Source organism: Penaeus monodon, chromosome 13 (assembly GCF_015228065.2).
Source record: "Penaeus monodon isolate SGIC_2016 chromosome 13, NSTDA_Pmon_1, whole genome shotgun sequence".
NCBI lineage: Eukaryota > Metazoa > Arthropoda > Malacostraca > Decapoda > Penaeidae > Penaeus > Penaeus monodon.
The window spans coordinates 34,898,967-34,906,466 of NC_051398.1; the positions used below are offsets into that span (position 1 = coordinate 34,898,967).

Consider the following 7,500-nt stretch of genomic DNA (forward strand, 5'->3'; position numbering starts at 1 on the left):
GTTTTGCTGCGATAAGGGGTGGGGGGCGGGTTACGCGACGTGGCGGGGAATTGGCGAGGAGGAGAGGGAAAGGGAGAAACAGAGGAAGAGGGAAAGGAAAGGGAAAGGGAAAGGGAAAGGAAACGGAGAGGAAGAGGGAAAGGAAAAGGAACGGGAGAGGAAAAGGAAGAGGGAAAGGGAAAGGAACGAGAGAGGGAGAGGGAGAAGGAGTGGGAGAGGGAGAGAGAAAAGTAAGGGCAGGGCAGGGGCAGAGGTGGAGGGCGAGGCTGTAAAAGTAAAAGAAAGAGAGAAAAGAAGAGAGAAAAAAAGGAAAGTAGAAAGAGAAGGAGAGGGGCGAAAAGAAAGGGGTTACTCGAGCGAATGAGGAAGAGGAAAAGAGGAGTTATTTAGGCGAACTATAGAGCAGAGAAGAAAAGGGGTTATTTAGGCGAATTAGTCCCAGGAATATCTTGTTTTATTTCCTCAATCTCGCGGAGGGGGAGCGAACAGTGGTGGGATTATTGCGCGCAAGAAGTAAGAGGCAATACGACACCGGAATAGAGAAATTAAGAGAGAGAATTGCACCGTCTCGGAGGAAGAATTCAAGAAATAAAAGTCGGTGACAGGAGGAGGGGGGGGGGGGGGGGGTGGAGGAGGGGTGAGGAGGAAGGGGAAGGGGGGTTAAGAGGAGGAGGTGTATCTTCACTTCCGCGAAATGAACAACACAGTTAATTATGTTCGGGCCTGAAGTAAATGGAATTAGATAATGGTATCTCGGCGATTAGGGGAAATGACAGTGATCAGGAAATGGGGCTGTGTTTACCGATAATGAAAAGGGTGAGAGGAGTTGGACCGATAAACAGGACGTGTGGACAGAGATAGACAGACCAGAGGGCTGGCAGGCACATAGGGACGGATAAAGACCGGGGCACAAGCACGGGATAAGTGGCCCTCCAACTGATTCTCCGCCTAAAATATTTAGACATCGGAATAAACTCGAAAAATAAAGTCTTGCAGGAACGTCAGGGGAAAAATGGCCGCGGAGAGCGACGTTAGAAAATTACAGAGTCGGGTTCGCTCGGGCTGTATTTACTGGAAATGCAGTGTTGTGAAAGGGAGGGACCCGAAAGAGGAAGTGAGAGAATGTTTGGGAAATTTAATGTGAAGGTAAAATGACAACAAATGCTGCTGCTGTGAAAACAAGTTGGGTGTTTGTTAAAAGTTAGGGTAAACGTTCTAAAAGTGGGCGTGTATTGCGGAGGGCGGCCGAAGTTAGGGGAGGGGAAGGGGAAGAGGGAGAGGAAGCAGGAAGAAAAGGAGAGAGGGGAAGAAAGGGAGGAGGCGGAGAAGGGGTAGGGAAAGAAAGGGAGGAGGAGGGGGAGAAGACGGAGGGGAAGGATCAGAAGGTGAAGGGGAATGTCAAAAGGGAAGGGAAAGGACAGGCGAAGGGAGGGGAGAGCGAGAGTGACCTTGCGTTGTGGTTGTTTGGCAGAGTTGAGAGGTCGAGGCCGTGAAGGGTCGAAGAGTGTGAGGAGCCGAGGTGTGTGTGACAAGGATGGGGAAAGTGTGAGGGGGTGTTTGGAGGCGGGGGCGGGACGCGAGGTCACGAGCCCCGAGGCTAATTGCACAGGTGAGGAGGCTTTTGTGCTGATCACATAATTGCCAGAAGTGAGTCGCACACACGGGAGAAGGCTTCGGGTCCTGAGGGAGGTAAATGCCTTCTCATTGCGATAATTAGCGAGCAGGTAGCCCGAGCGCCGTCTGAAAGTTCTCAACCCTGGAGACCGGGTCCGCCCACGGGCCGCTGCGGCGCCCGAGTGCCCGCACCGCCCGCATTGCAGTTACGATTATGCTCTCCCCCTCCCTCGACCCTGCCGACCCCCTCGCCCCTCCACTCGCCTCTTGCCCCTACCCTGCCGACCCTCCCTCCCCGGCCTCTCGCTGCCCTCTTATGTTATGGTGATGGCAACTGTCACAGGCCTCAGAACCTCCACACCCTCCCCCAGCCCCTCTGGTCCCTCCTTCCCCCTCCCTCCCCTCCCCAGCCATACGCAACCAGTCGTCTCGCTTCCATTAGCATGGTCACACTCGTTTCTGCCTTTCCTTCCCGCCCTCTTCCTTCTCCCTTATTCTCCCCTCCCCATTGCCTTCGCTAAGTGCATCGCCCGCCCCCGCCTGTCTTCCCTCGCGATGCCGGCGCCCTCCCCATTTCCCCGTCGTGTAAGTTTCTTCAGGATTGCGATGACCCCGGCCAGGACCCTCTTGCACTCGAACCGGTGTAATGGGCCGTCCTCCCCATTGTTTCCGTGTTTTCCCTCTCTTCCCCTAATCCTTCTTGCTCCGCTTATCACCCCATCGTCGTTTGTTGCTCTCCTCCCCGTCACCCAATTACGTGTGTCTTCCTCCTTTTTGTTGCCTTTCACCTTTTCTTTTCGTACCCTATCACCCCCCCCCCCATCCTAGTCCTCCTCCTCCTCCTCCTTCTCTTCCTTCCCCTCCTTCTTCCAGTCCCCATCGCGTTGCCCAATACGATGTATTCGATTTCCGTCATTGCAGGCGACCACTTTGCAATCTTGCTGTGACTCGCAGATTTCATTTATATTTTCTGAGTGAGCGGAATTTTGCTTTTTTTTTTTTTTTTTTTTTTTTTTTTTTTTTTCCTTTCTCCCCTCCCCTCTTTTTCTTTTCTCTTCGTTTTTTCCCTCTTTCTCTCTCTCTCTCTCTCTCTCTGTTTTTGCTCCTTAGGTTCCTTGACCTCCCTCGGAGACACCGTTACTGGATGGTTTTTGCGAAGCCATGTGGCGGCGGCGGCGCGATGGGAGCGGGCGGCCCGGGCGGCTTGTTGTGGTGTTTGCAGTTGTCGCGGCGATTGCGCTGGTGATGACGAGGCCATTAGCGGAGCGGTGATGATAATGCCCGTAATGATAGTGCTGGCGGTGCTGGCGAGGGTTTACTGATTGTGGTAATGATAGTGGTTGCAGGTGCTCAGGCGGGGGAGGGCAGGTAATGCCAGTAGTTCGGGAGGGATTAATAGTGAGAAAGATGATCGAGGCGAGTGGGTGGTTAATCGGGATGAAGTGCTGCCTCGCCTTGGCGCTGATGATGGTGATGACGGTGATGACGGTGATGACTGGGCAGGGGGAGGGCGGTATTAACATTGGCCCAAGATCATCTCGGTAACAGCTGCTGGTAATGATTGTGGTAACGGTGATGGTGTAAAGTGTGAAAGCCGACGATATAGCAACAAGAGGCCACATGCGGTTTTTCACTTCATTTTATCCCCTCCCTCTGAGGCTCCGAAATAATAAAAAGTTTAGAGGCACTTGGCGGCCCGAAGTGTAAATGATGTTGCAAGCGGGGCGCAACGTAGGTACCTCGTGCCCGCACACAACGCCGAGCATTGGAAGTCCCCCCCACCCCCCCCGCTTCGGCCTTCCAATCTCCTATTTTCCTTCTCCCCTTCTTTTGCCCCCCCCCCCTTTCCTGCTTTTATTTCCTTTCTCTCGACCCCATTTTCTCACTCCTCACTCCCTCCCCGTTCTTACGTCCCCACTTCCTCACCCGTACTCCCACTCCTCCCCTTCTCCTTCCTCTCATTTTCCTCCTATTCAACTCCGCCCCTCTTCCTCAGCCCATTTTATATATCCTCCTTTGTCTTACACCCTTCTTCCTTTCCCCCTCTTCTCTTTCTGCTTGTTCCCTTTCGTCTCCTCCCCTCCCCTCCCCTCCCTTCCCCCTCCTCATTCCCCGTAGTAACCAAAACTCGCATCCCTGCACAATAAATAGCATGGAAAATGTTGCAGCAGCTCTTACTTTATGGGAGATTAAGCAGCTGATAGTGCCTAATAGCTTCGAAATGTTGTGTGCTGAGGGGACGGGAGGGAAGGAGAACGAAATCCAAGAGATACGACTTACTTTTCTCTCGAAATTGACTCCCGCGGAGGGGATGGCTCGGCGTGCTTTGGTGGCGGCGGTCCTCTCTCTCTCTCTTCTTTCTCTCTCTCTCTTCTTTCTCTCTCTCTCTTCTTTCTCTCTCTCTCTTCTTTCTCTCTCTCTCTTCTTTCTCTCTCTCTTTCTTTCTCTCTCTTTCTCTCTCTCTCTCTCTCTCTCTCTCTCCTCTACTTTCTCTCTCTCTTCTATCTTCTCTTTTCTCTCTTCTCTCTCTCCTTTCTCTCTCTCTCTCTCTCTCTCTCTCTCTCTCTCTCTCTCTCTCTCTCTCTCTCTCTCTCTCTCTCTCTCTCTCTCCTCCCTCCTTTACATTTGCTTCTCCCTTTCCCGCTTCCATAGATTCCTTCCTGTTCCTCTCCTGCCCTCTTTATCTCCCTCCCTGTCGCCCTCATTTCCTTCCTGACTTGCTCATCATTACCATAATCTTCCGAAAATGACCGTGCGCGCGGGGAAGGATGAGGAGGGTCGTGGTAGTGAAGTGTCTTCGGGAAAGTTTTGTGCTCAGGGCAGCGCCGACCATGCCCTGGCCTCGTCTTGGTCATGTCCTGTGTTGATTTCGCGATTTATCCACCTCTATCTCCTTTTCTCCCTTTCCCATCTCCCTTCAGTATCTTCTTTCTTGTCTCGTCTCTGCGTTCTCCTTGGTCGTTCACGTAAGCGTTCACTCTCCTTTCTGTTATCCTCATGTCTTCATCTCCCCCCCCCCCCTTCGTCGTGTTCCATATGAATATCTCTCTCTTCCCTCCCCTCAGTTTCCCCCTTATATCCCTCTCCCTCCACTCCCCTTGCCTCCAATCTTCCCTTGACAGCCGAGAGTGTAACGATTGTTTTTATGTTGATATCCACCTGTGCGCACGTGCTTATGTTTACGAGAGTAAATAAACTTCATGTCGCCGATGTAAAAAGAGTGTTTGATTGTCGTTTCGGTCGCTTTGTAATATTGCAAGTGCTGCTGCCAAAAAGAGAAGGAAAGAGAAGAAGAAGAGGAAGAAAAAAGAAATACAGAAATGATGTATATGTGCATCCAAATTGCCCTCTCGTTGAGGAATGTTATTATTTTCCCCCGGGCAAATTCCCTGCTATTTCGCTCTCGGTGCTTCTAGCCCTTTGTCATTGCTATTATTTCCCTTTTCACGCGCCTTGTGATGGGTCTGAGGGCATTTGAGGTGACAGTATTTATTGATATTATTTGTAGCACTGTTTGCGCTGGAGGATAGAGGCCGGGATGGGGATGGAGAAGGGGGCGGGGGTAGGGCGGAGCGGGGACGGGACGGGCGGTCGGGACAGCCACACACGTCCGTAACTCACACCCTCGTCGGATATTTGACATGATTTGTGGGGCCATCAATCGCTCACACAAGACGATGATAACGTCTGCAGGTCAGTAACTCAATACTCCGGCGGAATATTTTGCTGAGTGTTTGTCGGGTCGTAACTCAGCGTAAGGGAGCATTCGGTGCATTTGCATGTCGTTTGCAGGATGGGATATGGCGGGAAATCAATGGGGGGTCGGAGCTAAGGTGTGTTTGTGAATATCCGAAATGACTGTCTCGTCAAGGGGAGGCATTGGCGGTAGATGGGGAAGGAGGAGTTAAAAAGGCAGGCAGGCAGGCAGGCAGGCAGGCAGGCAGGCAGGCAGGCAGGCAGGCAGGCAGGCAGGCAGGCAGGCAGCGGCGCAGATAGGCTGATAGGCAGACAGGAGATAGACACAGACAGACAGACAGACAATCAGACGAAGGAAAGAGAGACAAGCGGCAGGAGAGCTAGGCAGACAGAAGGCAGACAGCAACACAAATGAAACACAGGCAGACGGATTCCTTCTTCGTGGTAATCGGTCTTCATTAAAATCTCGGATCAAATTAACCCCCCCAAATGGTGCGGGAAATAGGAGGTGGGTTTTCTAAAAGAAGAGAGAGAGAGAGAGAGAGAGAGAGAGAGAGAGAGAGAGAGAGAGAGAGAGAGAGAGAGAGAGAGAGAGAGAGAGAGAGAGAGGCAGAAGCATGCGTGATATGGTTAGTAAGAAAGAGCGACGGACGGGGCGTCACGAGAACGACTTAGGAGGAAATGATTTTCCTGTAAATACTGAAAAGAAAAGGGCGGGAAGTCGGCCATGTTCTGTCGTGTTATGTATAGTATATTATTTTAGTGTGTATGTGTGTGTGTGTGTGTGTGTGTGTGTGTGTGTGTGTGTGTGTGTGTGTGTGTGTGTGTGTGTGTGTGTGTGTGTTTATGTATGTCTTTGTCTGTGAGTCTCTCTCTCTCTCACTCTTCCTCTCTTTCTCTCTTCCTCCCTTCCTCTCTTTCTCTCTTCCTCCCTTCCTCCCTCTTCCTTTCTTCTCTCCTCCCCCTTTCTCCTTCTCCCTCAGCTCCTCCTTCCGGCCTTCCCCTCCGCCGCCATGCTTTCGTGTGGCACCTCAAGAGATAAGAAGACAGTCTAACAGGATGATCCCCCTTAAATAATCTCTCAGGCTGGCACAACGAGGTGGTGGGGTAGGGGGGGGATACATCTTGTGAAGTTCCTCAGCCTTTCGTCCCCCTGCTTCCCCTCCGACCCGCCTACTCTTCCCCTCCTTCCTCCCTTCCTCCTCCTGCCCTTTCGCCTCCCCCCCCCCCACTATCCCTCGACTCTTACTCCTACCCGTACCCCTCTCCTCCCCTCCTCCCTCCCTGATCTCTTTCCCTCTTCCCCTCCTTCCTCCCTCCCTTTCTTACTCCCTTCCCCTCCCCCTTTACCTCCCCTTTCCCTCTCCCCCCGCCTCCACTCCCCCTTTCCTCCTTTCTCCTCCCTCCCCTCCTCTCTTCTCCCCCCCTCCCCCCTCGGCTCTTCCCCTTCCTACCAGAATGTTATTATGCTATTATGCCTCTACGACACGCCGGCGCTGGCATGTGCTAAGTGGTGCTGATGCCTGTGTGGCGCACTGCCTCAACTGCACTTCGGGAGAGGGTGTGGGAGGGTAGGGGAAGGGGAGAGGGGAGGAAGAAGAAAGGGGGAGGGAAGGGGAGAGGGGAGAGGTAAGGGGAGAAGGGAGAGGTAAGGGGAGATGGGAGAGGGGAGGAGAGGGAAGGGAAGAGAGGAGAAGGGGGAGAGGGGAGGAAGAAAGGGGGAAGGGGAAGAGATGAGATGAGGGGAGAAAGGGGTGGAGGGGAGAGCAGGCCAGGACAGGACTGAGAGAAGAAGGGAAGGAATGAGGAGGGAGGTGAGGAGAGTTAAAAGGGTAGAAGAAGGTGAAGAATATTGTATAGGAAACATACAACTTTTATAATTTGTGAAAAGTGTTATCTTTCATCTCGTTTTGCAAATTATCCTAAAATACAAGGAAATGTGAACATGACACATTTCGTCATTATTTCCTGTGAATAACGATGATGATGATGATGATGGTGATGTTGATCATCACCGTCATCACCATTATCTTTTTTATCAACATCCTCATCATTACCATCATCTACCTTCCTCCCCTCCCCTCCTCCTCGTTCTACTCCTCCTTCTCTTCTTCCTCCTCCTCTTCTTCCTCCTCCTCTTCCTCCTTCTTCTTCTTCTTCTTCTTCTTCTTCTTTTTCTGCACCTCCTCC

The 7,500-nt window shown here is 52.1% G+C and overlaps 1 long non-coding RNA gene across 5 annotated transcripts in view; it reads left to right on the forward strand.

Moving 5' to 3' along the window:
• The window catches only part of LOC119580257, a 184,482-nt gene that overhangs the window by 127,999 nt on the left and 48,983 nt on the right, over positions 1–7,500 (forward strand). The window lies entirely within an intron of this gene.